Source organism: Streptopelia decaocto (assembly GCF_964273445.1).
Source record: "Streptopelia decaocto genome assembly, chromosome: 2".
Lineage (NCBI taxonomy): Eukaryota > Metazoa > Chordata > Aves > Columbiformes > Columbidae > Streptopelia > Streptopelia decaocto.
Genome location: NC_138655.1, coordinates 28,013,420 through 28,032,427, shown reverse-complemented (window position 1 = coordinate 28,032,427; position 19,008 = coordinate 28,013,420).

Here is a 19,008-nt window from a genome sequence, read left to right as displayed (position 1 = left end):
TGCCGATGGTTACAAAAAAGATGAAGCTGTGTTTATTCAGACTAGGCATACTAAACCAGAGTTCTCCCAGTCAATATTCTCAAGGGCAGTCATCACTTACAGCTTCCCTTAAATTCACTACAGTTTATAAATGCTCAACAGCTCCTGAAAATCCTCCCATGTAAATTTAATTGCTGAAGGAGGCCTTTAGAAACCTAATGCTTAGTACTCAGAGTTGAAAAATTTGACAGTAATTTGACAGTGAAATCTATTTTGATCCAGGACACTTGTTTAAGTTTAAAATTCCTGTAAGTCTGAAAATTTCCTCACAGAGAAGTTACCCTTTTTTTTCTTTTATATATATATACATATATATAAATATATACACACACACACATATATATATATATAGTTTAATGCACTCTGAAAAGCAAAAAATAGCTGCTTGTATTTCCAGACATTAAATTCCTGTAAGTCTGAAAATTTTCTCAAATGTAACTTGAGCTACAAAAATTATCCTGGTTTTCCTGTAGCATACTTCCATCAACAAAGATGATGGGAAGATGTCTTCAAAATTTGCATTACTGATGAGAGTGTCTGCTCTAGCTGTTGCTGTATCTGCATCTGTCCTGCCCAAGCCTTGCAGAGTTGGTAAGCTTAAGTCATGTAGAAGTTAAACCTAAATATGCACCAGTACAGGCCTTCTCTATACTTGCAGCTTCGGCCACAATCAACTTTAGCTGTACTTCATAGTAGAAGAGATAAAAGTCTGGTTGGTCATCTTCTCCATTGATTTGCTAAAACAACAAAAAGTATGAAAACAATTCAGTTACAAATTCTTTCCCCCTTGCCTGTATTAATGGAAAAGTATTCTGACTAGTGAGCACTAAATTTTCAACATCACTGATTTGATTTTTTGCTGACCTCTAACTTTGTTCTGGGGATTGGCATCCATTTTATGATACTTGAAGCCAAGACCAAGTAACGTTCCCAGGTTGATTTCCCCAAGATCTGTCTGTTTGTGAAATGCTGAGATGTCAAGGAATCCTGATTGCTGTGAAACGAGGCTGAGGTGAAACAGTTATCTAAAGGGCAGGTCAAGTTTGTTTGTTGCAATTCACAGCTCTAACATGCAACTGCACACATAGAGCAAAGAAGAAACATGAGCAGTAACCCAAAAGTCTTAGAACAAGCAGCAGGTTTGCGGAAAAAGAGTTTGTAGAGAGATCTTGTCTGGCTGACCTAGCTGATTTGAGAATGGGCTGAGATCTGGAGGAGGGGCAGAAAGACACCCTGCCCAACTTTAAGGTCAGAATACTTAAATGGGTACATGGAGACATATTATCTGCCTTGTGGGAATATAGCTTTATAAAGCATTACATTTAAGCTTTTTCAAATCCTCCCTCAGAATTTTTAATTTACCATTTTAGAGCTAAATAAACTTTCTAAACTCCTTGTCTTCCATAAGTACAAACAAAACTGTTCCCTTTTGTACCTTTGTTAAATGGAGTTGTTTTGGAAATCACCACACTCCTGAGATCTAAAATGTATAAATATCACTTATGTGACAAAGCAGATAAGTAATTTTTTTTTTTTTTTCCCTAGTGCACACTCCCATATTCTCTTTTCCCAATTGTAAGGGGTAATTATGATTTTTTTTTGACTATTTTACATTTACTAGATGTTTGGGAAAGGTTTTTTTTCTGTTTTTCCTGAAACACAATACTTGCAAAAACTGTGTTGTCCAAAGGGTGAATTGAAGAAGAAAAATTTCCCGAACCCTCATTCAGAAAAGCAAAAAATTCATTTCATCGGTAATCATGCTGATTCTTTTTCTGATATTCAACTTAAAACCTGCACTTCGTCGTTGATTTATTTTTTGTAACTACTTCTATCAGTTTTCTTTGTCAGCTACTTTCAAATATTATCCTAGTGCTCTCTATGATTATTACCCGTGAAAAGTAGGAGCAAAAAAAATTTTGTTTGTTGTTCTTTCTTCTCTCTTTATTTCAGAGAAAAGCTGACTTAAAAACTAAGTGTCATTTACACCTTTTTGGTTTTGTCTAAACTGCTGAGCTGGTGAGCTTTGCAAGTCCAGCCTACAACCCTGGTCCCTTGGGTGACAGGTTATTGGGGATGGTGTTGATCCTTTCTTCTGGTGTCTGTGACTGAGTTTGCTCCAGTGAAAATCATGGCACATGGAAGAATAATTTGTACTCAGATCTTATGCTGTACAGTCAGGAAACAGCCAAAATATATGCCCACATCAACAAGCCAGGAAGCTCAGCTGAATCACACCTGATTTAGATACATGAAGTGAAAACAGCAAATATGCTTAATGCATGGCTTTAAGTAACATACAGTTTCCCCAGTACCTGATAAAACTTGGAGTGATTACTTATGAATGTCTACAGCAATTCTCTAGCAATGTCCTGAGGCTGATTAATATGGCAGTTATTCTCAATTGGTTGAAGGTTGCTTAGGTACCTCCTCCAGGGAACAAAATTAGAATACTGCAACCCCACAGCTTTAATTAAAGCCAATGTTGAGAAAAAGGGAACTATAATTGGCTTCTCATCAGTCTACCACCATTCCTTTGCTACCCCTGCTCTACCCCTCTCTATGTAAAGATTCTGTCTTGCTTTTTGCAAGCAATTAAATTCCTTTTCTGAGGGCAAGTGAGATCAAGCCATGGAAGCTGTTAGTTAAACACATAGTCTGCAGAGAAAAATGCTAGTCTCTAATTTTTTATATTTTTGTATCTCTTGTAAATACGACACTTGGAAGCAGTACTCAGGGAAACCACATACTAAGTTCCTGATCTTGAAACGTAATTCCCTTTTACTGTAATCAGTCCCATGTGCTGACACTGAGAGAAAATTAAATGAGGTGAACCTTAAACAGATCTCTCCATCTGCCTCAGAGCATGTATATATATATTAAAAAAAAAGCCTAAAAATAGTATATGACAAACAATGAAGAAATCATGCAATATGATAACACACCATGATCATAATATCTGTATCATTTGCATGATGTAAGTTAGACATTACTTTCTACACAGAGTACCGAGAAGCTTAGACATCTCAACATGTCTTTCCATTCTTTCCTGCTTCAGTATTGCGTGATCTAGTATAGCTTTGTGGTCTCCTTCACCTGCTAAACCTGGAAACTGTGAAACTGTTTGCTAGGTTAGTCTATCAGATATCAAGGAGGTTTATTAACTGAAGTATTAATGCCTTTTTAGCTTTAAACCATACACTTTGACAATAGAAAACCTTTAGGAGAAAAAAAAGCTTCAACTTCTTCAGTAGTCTGAATGGCATGTTCATTTTCCTTAAAAGTACAGTTTATCTGTGAGACGTTTTACTCTCCCATTTTAGTCATACGTTGCAAAGGAAATTAATTTTTTTTCTAACTGTATCACCTCTGCTTAGGCTGGGATTTTTGCCATCTTAAGCTTATTGATATCAGGAAAACCTTGCTTTATCTAGTGAGGAGGCTGATGATTCCTACTATTTGTTTGAAAAGCATATTAGAGACAGACGATGAAAAATACCACAAGATTTCCTGATCAAGAGAGAAGGATGAACATTACTTTGGTGCTTCCCTGTGGAAATGATGATATTTAGAGAGCTTTCTGTGTAATAAATGTAGGAGATAGGGAAATCCCTTAGTAGAAAGAACATCAAAGCCTTTAAAATTGAAAAAGAAACCTTCCTTTAATTGATCATTCTGTGGCTACTCGCATCAGGGAAGCTATTTGTGCCTCTCTATCTCTCATTTCTCCCTTTTCTTTCTGCCAAGAAAAGAATAACTGAATTAAGAGAAAGGATTTTTGGCAGAATATGGAAGGGTAGAGGCCCTTCTGGCTGTCTTTTCAGAAACCAGATAAGCAGAAATCCTGCAGGAATCCCGGTTTCCTAGAATGGATCAAAACTGTTGTCTGATGTTAAACTCTGGTTTAGTCCTCGCCATGAAGATGACTGAATAAATGGTTGTTACAGAGAAGACAACATCTTACTCGGTGACAGTAAGGCAGTGATATCTGAGCTGCCACGGTCTTTTCCTATAAATAGCATGATTGACTATTGGTTCTCACATGACTCCAAATGGCATTTTAAAATCAAAGTTGATTTTTAATGGTGAGTTGTTGTTGCCAGATATATGTGGTGTGGCCTGTCCTTTTATCTCTCCCTGCTTTTTCAGAGGAATTTTTCTCGTTATATATTCTTTTCATTTTTTTACCCATTCATTTACTGGTGAGATCTCTCATTACTGTTCCATTTTTGTTGGTATTTTGCCTAGATTATTATAATATAGATACTAAATTCACTGTTTACATATAAGGGCCCTGTTTAAATATAAGTTAAAAAATCCTGCATTTCATAATTTACATATTTTTAAAAGAGCAAAGGAAAGACCTAGACATTAATATTACTGCTGATAAAATTGTATGTAGACTGCTAGTGAAAAGCATTGCTGTGACAGCAATAAGTGTTTAGCTAAAAGCCCCCAAATTGTTTTGCTAATGCTCTTGCAATCCACAGGGGATCTCATATGCCAGACAATAATAGTTCCCCCTGTTGCTCTTCGTAATTATGGCTTCTCATATGAATATGTGCCCCGATCAGAAAAGCTTTTAGATAGATTAGATTGGATACTGATTACAACCAGAGAGACTGCAAGTTCCACAGAAGTTCTTCTTATTTATGCTTCTAGTACTGTTACTGGGCTCAGACCTGCTGCATCTGTGGGGCTCTGGGTCTCCAGGGTTCCAGCATCTGCTGCATCAGCAGTTTTCAGTTTAAGAAAATACTAGCGGAGGTAGAAATAATCTCAACATGTATTAATGACCTAAGTAGGTGAGTCATTCCATATTAAGCTTCTTGGGTGTATTTTGCCACCTGTACAGATTTCCTTGTCATGGTTCATAATGCCAAAATTTTTTGGCTTGAACCCAACTCATGTTCCATTGAAGTCTTGAGGTGGATTTTCTTTATATCAAAAGGCTGAGAATGATTTCTAATTCTCTTATTTTTCTTTGTGTACAATTTTCCTTGCCTCAGGAAGGATCATATAACAACTTTGGTACAGGATAGATTCCCCTAAATGATGATCTATAGGGAGGATGTATGAACTCCAGAAAGTTTTAAATATTATTAAAAACTGACACAGTGTTAATGCTTGCTATAAGGGAAGATAAAGCCTTCATGCAATAATGTCTAATCCCTTATAGCCACTTAAAATTTGGAGTTCTATATACAAGTCTCAGAACTCTGTTTTGTAAACAGATAACAAACACCACACTCTGAATGCAGAACCGTAGTTTCTTTTCAAAAAAACCTTTTGTCATCCTAAAGAAACACTGATTCTGGAATCAAGATGAAAAATAAATACTGAAATATCAGTGAAATTTCTGGAGGAATACTGGAAAAGCTGTCTTTCAAAGGCAGGTGGGCAAATGAAAATGAACTTTCAGCCCAATTTGTTACTATTACACATACAGAGATTGTATAAGCTGTCTAAAGAATAAACAGTTCTGTATTAAGATAAGTGGGGGAAAAAAATAATTCGTCCATGAAATGATAGACAGCAGAAAGGGTTCTTTGCCTTTCTGGTGATCAGATAGTTCTGGAAGAGGAATAGGCAGGCAATTTCCAGATTCCTCCTATCTTCTGAATAACAGAAAGCAGGAAGAAGAAGATTCTGGAAATGAACTGCTGAATAAAAATGAAATGAAGAATTTGGTACTTTTGAACAACAGACCACTTTCAATAAGAAGAAGCAGCTGTGATATCTGGAAGGTCTCCATCTCAGTCAAAGGCAAAGCATTGTTCCCAGACAAAGTTATTAGGAGGGTGTTAAATTATCAGAATGTGGAGAGAGCGGAAAGGAGTTAAAAAATAACAATTCCTCAACATGAAATCAAGATATCTATAAGTAAATCAATCAAAGCGCTGCAGGAAGTGAAATGAAGAAATCCTGGATTGACTGTACTACCATAAAGAGCCTTAGCAGCAACAAAGAATATGTCAGTGTTGGTCAACTATTAAGTGATTTTTATTAACATGATATCACTGGCATTTTCTTGAAAGATTAGAGACACGAAATCACTTCTTCCAAACTATTTAAAGAGGATGGTGGTACATCGTGTTAAAAATGGTACCATCTGGCTGTGTGTCTACTAGTAAACTAAAGAATGCTGGTGAACTTTTCTGTGCATTGGGACTTCATTGTCCATACCACTAAAGGCTTAGAACAAATCCTGATATGGTTTTGGCCTGCATCATCCACCAGTTTTTCAAACAATACTCTGGCACATTATAGACTGGACATTGGACAGTGATCACTTCAAATAGGCAGTTTGTATGTGGTCACCCTGTTTAGAGGGGAAGAGAAGTAAATAATAAAAACATAGGGCCCCATGGATAGGGTGGGGGCAAGGAACAAAGAGATTTGATTTGGTGTTTTTTTTAAATTAGTTGTATGCAATAAGGGTTTTGTTATCTTACTGATGAAATGCCAAAATTATAAATTCTTTTCATATCTTAAGTTTTATATGTGAGAATGACTCTTTATTAGATTCATATTAATACACAAGGAAGAAGGATCGCAGAACTTGTGTTTATTTAAGAATGCAAGTTTGTGTAAAAATAGAATATTTTTACAACTAGCAGGATACACTGGCAGAGGCATTACACCTGTACCCTCATATGTATGTGATTTTATTTTCTTTTTTTTTAGTCAGTTGGAAGTATAGCTTTAAAAGAACCGTAAACAGTTATATGATAAATCAACTGGGAAACAATAAATTGAAAAGATGTGGATGATAAGTGGCACGACTTAACGAATGTTTCACTATGTCTGCCAAGATCATAATCACAGGGTTAAGAAATCAGACTGCAATGATGAATGAAGAAAAACCAACGTTGACAGCATTTTTTAATTTCTAAAGGGGAACGACAAAAACAAAGGAAGATGATGTGAGTAATTATAAACCAAAATTGAATATAAACTGTAGAAAACTTAGCAGGGAAGTTAAGGGACAGAAGATACACGTCCATCAAATTTAAGAACAACATGAGAAGTTTCTTTACCACTACAAGAAGAGAAGAAGCCATTAACTGGTGCCAGTGCATTACTTAGTAGAAAAAGGGTAGAATATAAAATGTTAAAACAGAGGAATCAGCAAGGTTGCATGAATGTATAATAAATATATCATTAGGGGGAAAATGACAGATAGAGAAATTTTAGGCAAATGATAATCAAGCCCTTACTACCCAATAAAAAATTATCAGAAACACCCACCAGAGTTGAATACCTTTGAAATTACTGGGAACAGATAGTTCGGATCTAAGAGTTTCAAAAGAGCTTTCAGACATGGTCTTGGATTACAGAGGAAGTTCAAGGTGCTTGGGATTCCATGGTACAGAGAACAAAGGTAAAGTGGGCAAAGCAGGTGCAGACAATCATCTGAGTAATGATCATTCTGTAAAGATGACTGTGCTCTGAGTCAGACCACAAATCCATTCTTGCTCATGGACGTACCACTTCTTCTGAAACAAATAAAAAGTCCAGATCTAGGGGCTGTATCTGTTGGTTTTCATCATCAAAAGGGACTGAGGGACTACAGCCCTAAAAATATCAATATCCTGTCATAGCATGTTAAATTGTGGCAAAGTAGAAAAATAAAAGTGTTACTGGTAAAATACATAGGTATTGGGCAGCACGGCATTGTGCATCCCACAAGTCACTAATATAAATTGATTGGATCATTTAATAAGTTCAGGACAAGATGTATTTAAAAATATTGAATACAAATACTTGATTTTGGAATGAGGGAAACCACATTCGGAGAACATAGATGCTGAAGAGACAATCCTTTTTTTTTTTTTTTTTTCAGGTTAGGAGTTAGAAGCAAGGTGCACAGTGACATGAGTTGTAAGTGTGAGGGTTGTTATTAATGTTAATAAGGCAAATCCAATATTTAGGATCTGTGTAGACAACAATATGAGGTAGTCTTAATGAGCTTATATGAACACTGCTTGGCACTGGCATGATGATTCCTTGAATGCTGTGTCCAGTTCTGGTGTCCGAATTTCAAGGAAGGTATGTTTCTCAGACTGAGAGTCCAATCAAATTCCTAAACAAGTGAAATAGAAGCCTTATAGAAGGAAATTGAGGCGATCCACTTGAGTAATGAATAGGTAAGAATTGTGGTAATTCAAGCACAATCTAAATGTTCCAGCAATAGGATATGAAATGCGATAATACGGTGTGACAGCCCATAAACAAAGGTTTAATGACTGGAAGTAGAAGATATACTAATTGTGTTGAGAGATATGGCTTCTACAACAGTAAGTTTAATGAGCATCTGACACCTCACTGAGTCAGTGGCAGCTTTTCCACATCTAGAAACTTGAAAGCAGAATATCAGTGGTTTTATTTTTCTGCAATATTTTCTGTAATTGTACCAGTACTTCAAACAGCTTATTTGTTGCAGGGTGTCAAATTAACATATCATGAAGAAAGGAGCTGTAACCTCCTGCATAAGAGTTCTTAGTGGATTGCTGGGATTTAAAAAGGCATATGAATGAAAAACATCTCTTGCATCTTTGACCTTTGTCTTACTCTTATTCTTTCTCCAAGCATTTGCTATTGACCATTGTCATAAACAGGACACTGAGCTAGATAAACTGCTCATCCAACCCAATATAGTTCTTATATTGTTACTATAGTGGTCCTTTCTGCCTTGAACTCCTGCGAATGTCAACAGAGTTTAAATAGATTCCATTACAGGTAATTGTTGTCTTCTGTAGGTTTGAGTAGAAAAAACAGTGCCAGCTACTCAGGAAATTGCATAGCTCTTTTAATAGTTGGATCTGTAATTATATAGTGATGCCAGATTACCACAGGAACAACTAATGGAGGCAACTATGTGACACCACACAGACTACAGACCTATATTTCGACTGAAGAATATTAGTCTGGTTAACTATTTAGGGCTCTGTTGAGTCAAATAAGGTATAGCACCTCTATGCTTCAATTAAAGCAGATTTCATCAAGGCTTTAATCATTTACTTCTTTCTAGGATTCTCACACCTGATCTCAAGAGTGTGAGCTACTGTAGTCTTACATGCAATCTATTATATATGAGATTTATAAAGCTTGATAAATATGAAGCTGCCTCTTACAAAAATGGCATTTTTCCAGTGGCAGAGATTACTTTAGAAGACATTTTGAGCTTTTCAGTAAATTGGTTGCAAATCATTTTGATGTTTAGAGTGCTGGGTGTGTGGATAATGACAGGTTCTGACAAGGCAGAAAGTGGTGTGGCATTATCAGTAGACATGGAAATGGTCCCAAAAAGGAATCCTACAGTACTTTAATGTAAAAAGTGCCGTAGAGACTTCCATAATCTGTTCACAGATGGCATATAAACAGAGAGACTTGAAATCATCTGAAAAAAGATATTCAGTAGGAAATATAGACACACACCTCTTGCCTGAAAGTATATTCAGGTGTTCTGTCAGCCAAACAACAAACACATTTTGAAAAGAAAACAGAGCAGCAGTGTTTCCGAACTGAACTGAAGAAAATTCCAGAGAACAAACGTGGTTCAATTCAAGGGTTTGAGTCCCAGGGGGGGATCCAAATTCGGGTGGGCCACCTGGTTATCTTAACATCCATGCATCCAAAGGACAGTAACGCAATCTTATATTAATCTCTTGGACCAGTGGAGAGAATACCTGTCTGACTTGTATTTAATGTGCATGCAGCAGTAATCTTCTATATTTTCCAGCAAACTTCTATGTGTAAAGTGAAGCTTATGCTGGACAACACAACTTTTTAAACACAATGCCAAGACAGTAATATACCTATTGTTCCCATGTTCTTGTGAGAGATTTCTACTATACAGCACCATTCTGCATAATGCTTGTTCCCCACCAAGCAGGAGAAAACTTCTAACCCTCCCATCCAGCATCTGAAGAAACAAAAATTTTCTAAATTTGAAGACAAAATTTAGGCTTCGATAATTCTAGATGTATACATCTTATTGGATGGCATACATGGCCAGTATAACTTTCTGATGCAAATGGTGGAGGAGCCAACTAGGAGAGGTGCACTGCTGGACCTCATCTTCACTAACAAGGAGGGTCTGGTTGAAGCACTAAAGGTTAAGAGCTGCCTTGGTTGCAATGAACATGAAATGGTGGAGTTCAGCATCTTGTATGGCAGGAACAGAATACCAAGCAGAATTGCAACCCTGGACTTCAGCAGGGCAAACTTCGGCCTTTTCAAACAATTGCTAGGGGAAATCCCATGGGCAAAGCTGCTTGAAGGAAAGGGGCACAAGATAGTTGGTTAGTGTTCAGGGACTGCTTCTACCAGGCTCAAGATCAGAGCATCCCGACACGTAGGAAGTCAAGGAGGGAGTCAGGAGACCTGTGTGGTTAAACAGGCAGCTGCTGGGTAAGCTCAACTGGAAGAGGGGAGTTTACAGATCATGGAAGGAGGGGCTGGCCACTTGGAAAGAATATAAGGCTGTTGTCAGAGCGTGTAGGGAGGCAACTAGGAAAGCTAAGGCCTCGTTAGAATTAAACCTGGCGAGAGGGGTCAAGGACAACAGAAAAAGCTTTTTCCAATATGTGGCAGATAAAACTAACACCAGAGGCAACGTAGGCCCACTGATGAATGAGGTGGGTGCCCTACTGAATGCCTTCTTTGTCTCTATCTACTCTGCTGGAAGCTCTCCTGAGGAGCCCCATAACCCTGAGGCCCCAAAGGAAGTCAGGACAATGGAAGAGTTTGCCTCAGTTGATGAGGACTGGGTTAGGGAGCAATTAGGCAATCTGGACATCCATAAATTCATGGGTCCAGATGGGATGCACCTCTGGGTGCTGAGGGAGCTGGCTGAGGTCATTGCTGGACCACTCTCCATCATCTTTGCCAAGTCTTGGGAAACAGGAGAGATGCCTGAAGAATGGACAAAAGCAAATGTCACTCCAGTCTTCAAAAGGGGCAAGAAGGAGGACCCGGGTAACTATAGACCACTCAGCCTCACCTCCATCCCTGGGAAACTGATGGAACAACTTATCCTTGGTGCCATCTCAAGGCATATCAGGGATAAGAGGGTCATTAGGGGCAGTCAGCATAGCTTCACCAAGGGGAAGTCGTGCTTGTCCAACCTCATTGCCTTTTATGAGGACATAACGAGGTGGATGGATGATGGCAGAGTGGTGGATGTGGTCTACTTTGACTTGAGTAAGGCATTTGACACAGTCTCCCACAGCATCCTTACAGCAAAACTGAGAGAGTGCGGTCTGGACGATCGGCTAGTGAGGTGAACTGTGAACTGGCTGAAGGAAACAAGACAGAGAGTTGTGATCAATGGGGCAGAGTCCAATTGGAGGCCTGTATCTAGTGGAGTCCCTCAAGATTCAGTGCTGGGGCCCCTATTGTTCAATATATTCATCAATGATTTGGACAAAGGAATAGAGTGCACTATCAGCAAGTTTGTTGGTGACACCAAGCTGGCAGGAGTGACTGACATGCCAAAGGCTGTGCTGCCATCCAGCGAGACCTGGACAGGCTGGAGAGTTGGGCGGGGAAAAATTTAATGAAATATAACAAGGGAAAGTGTAGAGTCTTGCATCTGGGTAGGAACAATCCCAGGTTCCAGTATAAATTGGGGAACGACCTGTTGGAGAGCAGCGTAGGGGAAAGGGACCTGGGGGTCCTGGTGGACAGTAGGATGACCATGAGCCAGCACTGTGCCCTTGTGGCCAGGAAGGCAAATGGCATCCTGGGGTATATTAGAAGGGGGTTGGTTAGTAGGTTGAGAGAGGTTCTCCTTCCCCTCTACTCTGCCCTGGTGAGACCACACCTGGAATATTGTGTCCAGTTCTGGGCCCCTCAGTTCCAGAAGGACAGGGAACTGCTGGAGAGAGTCCAGCGCAGGGCAACCAAGATGATTAAGGGAGTGGAGCATCTCCCTTATGAGGAAAGGCTGTGGGAGGTGGGTCCCTTTAGTTTGGAGGAGACTGAGGGGTGACCTCATTAATGTTTACAAATATATAAAGGGTGAGTGTCACAAGGATGGAGCCAGGCTCTTCTCAGTGACAGCCAACAGTAGGGCAAGTGGGAATGGGTTCAAACTGGAACACAGAATGTTCCACTTAAATTTGAGAAGAAACTTCTTCTCAGTGAGGGTAACAGAACACTGGAACAGGCTGCCCAGGGAGGTTGTGGAGTCTTCTGTTCTGGAGACGTTCAAAACCCGCCTGGACTCATTCCTGTGTAACCTCATCTAGGCGTTCCTGCTCCAGCATGGGGATTGGACTAGATGATCTTTTGACGTCCCTTCCAATCCCTAATATTCTGTGATTCTATGATTCTGTGATTTTATAAAAATGACTGATGAAAAACATGATAGCACTTTGCAAAGCTGCCAGGTGAGAAAGTATGGTTACTGTATGGAGCATCCTCACTATCCACTGTTGCTGACTGAGGAAGAAACCAAACATCAATACACATTTTGGATGGAAGAGCCTGAAAAGGATGCCTGCCCACTGATGTGTGTGAAACTGCTCTTCCTTAGGGAATGAAGGTGTATAGTACCTGTCAGTTCATTTTGGTATATCGTCTCTCACTAGAGGAAACTAAGGATGAAAATTCTTTATGTGTCTTTCTGTACATATATGGGGGTTTATGGTAAATATTAGGTACAAAATTGAAATCAAAATTAGAAAATCAGAAAAAAAATCATCAATATGTTATATCTGTGAAGTAAGCCTGGTTTTAGCCACTATATATAATTCTTCTGATGGTCACCTCCCTCAGTTATCAAAGTCGAGGGCTTACCACCAGTATAATTGTGCCTTCTGACTGCTCTTCTAAGAACCATTTTTTTTGGGTACTGCCCTCTAATTACACCCTAAATTCATTCAATAACTGTTGTGTCAAAATTCACTCTTCAACCCACTCTTATATCCTTTAGCTTCACCCTTCTAAGCTCCCACGTTATATTTTTAATTTTGTACCTCAACAAAATACAATTAAAGTATGCTAGGCATTTATGGAAAAAGATCTGGTGAATACATAGATATGTAGATTTCTTATCTCTGTGTTGTCTTTCCTGCACAACCTTCAAGTGCAAATGCACTTGAAAAGTTTCCTCAGCTTTGTGTTGTAGCTTTCATATTTCCACAGGAAACTTCAATTAACTTTTTTAACATAGTTGTGTTCTTGCCTATTGGAACCACCTAAAACTGATGGTTTTAGTTCTTTGTTATATGCTTCATAAATTACATACTAGTAGAATTGTATCAATATCTTACTAATTTCTATATCCCTCAACTGTTTCTGTCTTTTCCAGGTAAAACATGACATGAATACAACAGGAAAGGAATATCGGAAAGGTGAGTTTATACAGCTTAACACCAGTGTTCTTAACACTGTAAGTTTTAGGAAGCCACTTCCAACTTTTGACTGCCCAAACCACATAAGAATCTGATATTTATGATTGTGGATCTCTTCGAATATGCTAAATTATTCCTATTTCAGATTTAGAGAGAGAGGGGAAGGAATTCGAAAAAGGAAATAAATCCACTGATAATCTAATAACTATATTTTTTGATAGGCCCAGTAGGGGTACTATTTCTGTAGACACATATTCACAGCACATAACAGGGAATATTTTAGTAATACTGAATGTCCTTTCCACCAAGACTGCAGCTGTACACTGCGATTTCCCCAGGAGCAAAGACAGCTTCAGAGGTTTCTGCCTACACCCTCCTTCCCATTGAGGAGGCTTTGCCTTTCCACCTCTGCATTTTGGTTTGCTGCCTGCAGGATGGTCTGTAAATCAGATCAGTGAAATGTCCTGAGTTAAACCAAGCATTTTTGGAGCCGGCTTTCCAAGTTAGATTCCTCATTTAGCTTATGGCACAAATCAACACAGCCACATCAGTGCAACTGAGATCAGCAAATTACAGCAAAGACGCTGGAAAGAAGCATCAGGAAAAGAGGAAGGAACTGTCTTAGTACAACTTTTACTCCTGATGGAAATATGTCACAGAATGGCTTCCCTGTTCCAGGGGTTTCAGGTTACAAACAGTCCAGCAGCACAGACAGCATGTGCTATACCCATGCTCTGAACAACAGTTCTTGGTTCTCAGAAATGCAGTAACATTTCCTTTCTGTACACACTCATTTAGCTATCATAGCTGCATTAAAAGGTAAGGCAGGTGGGTTTTTTTCAGTGCTTATGTTTTTGTTTATTTGTTTCTTTGTTTTCCAAACATATAGTAGAATTAACTGAGACACTAGTTTGACTTGCTGAGAAAAAGCAGCTTTGTTCCTTCTTTTGAAAAGCAGCACTGAAGCTTTCATTAATCTGCTTTTCATTCACTTTTCTTTGTTGACCTCCTTGCTGCTTCCTGCCACAGAACGCAATATGATTATTAAAGTATTTAAGGTAATGACAACTATATTAAGAACATCTCACTTTGGAAAAAAAAATAACCATTTTTTTCTGTGTAGGCGAAAAAGGAACAGAAGTTTCCTTGAATTATGAAGACCACACACACACCCAAGGCAAAAGCCACATGATCTCTGAAAATTATCTAATTGAGTCACAGCTGGCGAGTCACATATCTGTAACACTCAGATGGCCTATGATGGCATTTCTTGTTCTCCACCCCCACACAGTTTTTCAGCCAGACTGCTAAAACAGGGATCTTGCAGGATACTGAACACTATGGCAAAAGATGTCGGTGTTGATACACCAGTCCACCACAGCTTTCTATGCGTACTCCACAGAAGAACAAAGAGATGTTTCTTCAGAAACAGAGTCAGACGAATTAGGATCCTAATGTGTACAATTTAAACCTCTCTTTGTCAAAGCCCTTTTCCCCTTTTTGTCAAAGACTCAAGGGAAACTGAACATCTAATGTAGAAACAGCCATTACCTTACTAAAGATAGACCTTGTTCCAGGAGTGCACATAGACATGTAGTTAATTTTAAGCAAACAGTTACCCACCAGAGCATTTTAAATGCGTTAAAGCATGCCTGAGCAACTTGTTAGGTTGTGGCCAGTGAACCAATTCAAGTACTAGGAGTCTTGCAGGTTATTTTGTTTGGGCACCCAACCGACTTAGTGAAATATATCAGTAACACAGGCTTCTGCTTCCCTGTGTTTAGCTTGAAAACACAGTTGTAATGTCTGATCTCAGGCCAACAGAAGTTGATGGGAAGTTTATACTTGGAAGTCGACTTCTTATGGAACAGCTCTTCTTGCCCAGCTATGGGCCAATAAAATGGCCAAGGAATGTAGGACAGCTTTCAAAAACAATATAAAGAAAACAACAAAAAAGAATGAATTAGAAGTACAGAGAGAAAAATTCTGAGAGTTTGGGAAAATTACTTTCAAGTTAAAATATTGTGCCACATATCTGACTCTGTGAAGTTTATAACTCTTTACTATTGTATTAAAAATAGTTAGGATGGAGACTAACCACAACCAATGTTGAATTGGCACTAGGACAAATCAGGTCAGACATTTAATATCATTAACCAAAGTGGATATGAACTACTATTCCTTTGTAATAGAATATCTCTCCACTGTGAAATGGCTGATCATGAAATGATAAGAGACAAACAAGTCGTGAAAAATATGAAAAATACTTATTTGAAAAGCAAAAAATTACAGAAATTTTCCATTATTAATACTTCATATCCTTATAATATCTGTTATATGCTCTAGCACACACAAATATAACTCAAGGCATAAAACACCTTTTTGTATGATGCAATATAATGAGTCTTTAAAGTAAGAATCAATCTGTTTGGATAGGAGGTACCAGATGTGTATTCACTAAGATGAAAGGGACTTTTCTCTCATCACTGCATAGAAGATTTATGCTTATAATTCCTCCTAGAGGATGGAGAAGAAATATTCATGAACAGAAGGCACAATGCAGTATGATCTAATGCATCAATCTAATACTGAAATCTAAGCATTCCTGTGCTCATCCAGGTATTGCTGTAAGGTTTTGAAAATTTTTTTTTTTCCATTTCTGTCCCTCAGTCTTCTCAACTGTAAATCCTGTGTACTCCAATGCTTTTATGGGGAAGACTAATTAAATTTCATTATACAAAATGTACAACATTAAAAGCTAATAAATAGCATTTTATTCTTACAGTCACCTGGGATTCAGACTGCCAAAGAAGGAATGTGAAATACACATGGAGTATGCTGAGTGCATACAGGCATCCTGATGTACCTGTAATTCATATTTAGGATTATTATAGTGATGGTTTCACCCACTTCTTATTCATTGTAAGATCTATAAGTGAATTTATAATAAAAATAATAAATCAATAATAAAAATATGAAAAATAATAATAATAAAAAAACACTTTAGAAACTGCTTCTTTCCTTGTACATACATCCATTACATGCAAGGTAATGACATAGCATAGGATTTGTCCTTATTTCTTACCTCTGTTTTAGAGACTTTCTGTGATAGACGAGATATCAGATCATAGACCTTGTGTTCAAAGCAGGGCTGAATCTCATTTCAAGGAGAGTTAAATCTAACCAAAAGTCTTTCTAACCCCTAGGACTCTATCCCTTTAGCAGCTCTTTAGCTTCACATGGAATTACTTGCCTTCTATTGGAAGTTTTGCATTTGGTTTCAGTGAGCTCATGATTTCAACTCAGTGTCTAAGTCGTTACTGAAAATAAGACTTTGGATGGAAAGTCACTTATATGGTTTTAATATATGCATGTGTAGTATTTTGCAAAAATAAAAAGCTCCTTTCACTCATCTTTCAGCAGCAAAATGAGACACAGAATCTGAACTGAATTATCTCTTGTACTTAAACCAAAGAAAAAACTGACATTTTACAAACATTTACATATTAAGAATATTAAAAAAAAAAGTGACAATAAATACCAGATCAATATCTTTGATTTAGATCTTTTGACAAGTAATTCCCTCCTCTTAGCTCTTTGTTTCGACTTCCCCCACTTCTCCTACCACATTTTAGAATTTGAAATTAAAAGCATAAATTATATGTTATAGCTTGAAGAAAAAAAGAAAAAAGAAAAAAAAAAAGATTCTGTGTCTGAATGTTCTTTTAGAACCACAGCCAGCCAAAACTAATTCAGCACAGTCACACTGAAGTGCTTGGAGCAGCCTGTCTAAACAGCACAGGCCTTCTTAATTTACCAAACACTCACACTGCCTCCAATTAGGATAAAAGTGGCTGTACCATTGAAGAAAAAAGTAACTTGACTCTTTCAAGCAGCAGCTGAGAGAGAGTATGAAAACTTGCACAGATCAGGCTTTCAGACTTAGGTCAGTTCTGCACCTTTGACCTTCTTGAAGGCCTAACAAAACACTGGTGGGAACAGGAAATCTTCCCTGTTTCTATAGATGCTGGATATCATACTCTGCTTCTGCCCTTGCAGAGACCTGGCTTTTAGTACATATCAAAGTCACAAGCCAGATCATTCCAGTGGACTGACTCCTTGCAGTCCATTTTGGGTCATGGCCCTGAGCAATCCAGAGGACACTTGAACTCTCCCATGCTCTGCTTGAGCCATCGTTCACTCTTTAAAAATGGACAGTGGCAGAGATTGCATAGGAATGCACAGGAAAATTTGCGTGCAGCCATAAAATAATCTTTATCGCAGAGATACTCAGCAGGAGGAGACTCTCTGGATTGGTATTAACAGTTTGGGTTTTGCTCATATTTGTAATTCCTGTGTCACACTTCTAAGGCAAATCTATGCATGCGGAATTTCAATTTGAGATCTAGGTTGCTGGAACATGGTACTAATGCACAGACAAGTGGTGCTGGAACAATGATTCCTTGTTCTTGTCAGTTATATCTACAGCCATAATGGTGCATTGGATGAGTCAACAAAGAAAGAGTATGCAAATACAGAATTAGAGCCTGTAGCATAAGTTGACTGCACAAACAGGAAAAAGTAACGTTGCATTTTCTAACTTTGCTGTACTTGACTTAGCAACATTAATAATATTATTTTGTTTGGAATACAAAAAATAACTATGGCATGTTATTTGCTTCAAGCTATATAAACAAATTTGTCATGAGCAGTCACTTTATATTTGTAATCTATCTGATTAATGGTTTCTTAGGCCACCAGTGTATGAAAATCAAAGTAAAAATATTTTGTTCTTAAATTATGCCTATTCTGCAACATAAAGTGATTTGAGATAGCCCACTCAAGTTATTAAAAGTATTTAGAAAAAAATACAAAATTTTTTTTGCATCTTCAGAATTGTTTTACTTCAGTGTGAGCTAAAAGGTTCATTGGTATTTATTTAATCTGATTTGATTTCCCTGCTACTAAATCTAATTTTATATAACTGGAGAAGAGTAAATAGATCTGAGAGACTTAAAACCTAAAAATATTACTAAAGGAACCTGAATTTTGTATGGATATTCACATTAGTCTTGAATAATACGGTTTTTAAGAATGGTGGTGTACTTTAAGTGTATGAAAGTCTAGAGTCCCCATTCTGTTACCAGGTATTTCACAGGCTTGTTTATTTTTTTAATTGAATTTGCTTTCAAATACCTAAACAGTTGAAGGAAATTGCATCTATCAGTGAAGCTGCAAAAAATAGATTTTCTATGGTGATGATAATGAAAATTATTTTGTATTTCATCGATGTACTTGAGAGGAATTCTATCGACAGACATCTCTGTGCTTTATCAGATGCTTATACTTCCTCTCTCATATGTTCCCATGGAAGTATTAGGCTGGAATGAAAATGGAGAAGAGAATGGATGTAATTTAAATCTTCACAAGAGAGTCAATTTGAATTATTGAAAGTTCACAAATCAATAGTATTAAAACAGTTATTGAATTTAAATATTAATAAGATGGGAGGAATTGATGGACTGGAACCAAAGCTACTTAAAATGGGGCACATTATATAGCTAAACCATTAGTGGAAACATGAAATCTAATTTTCTTACAACTA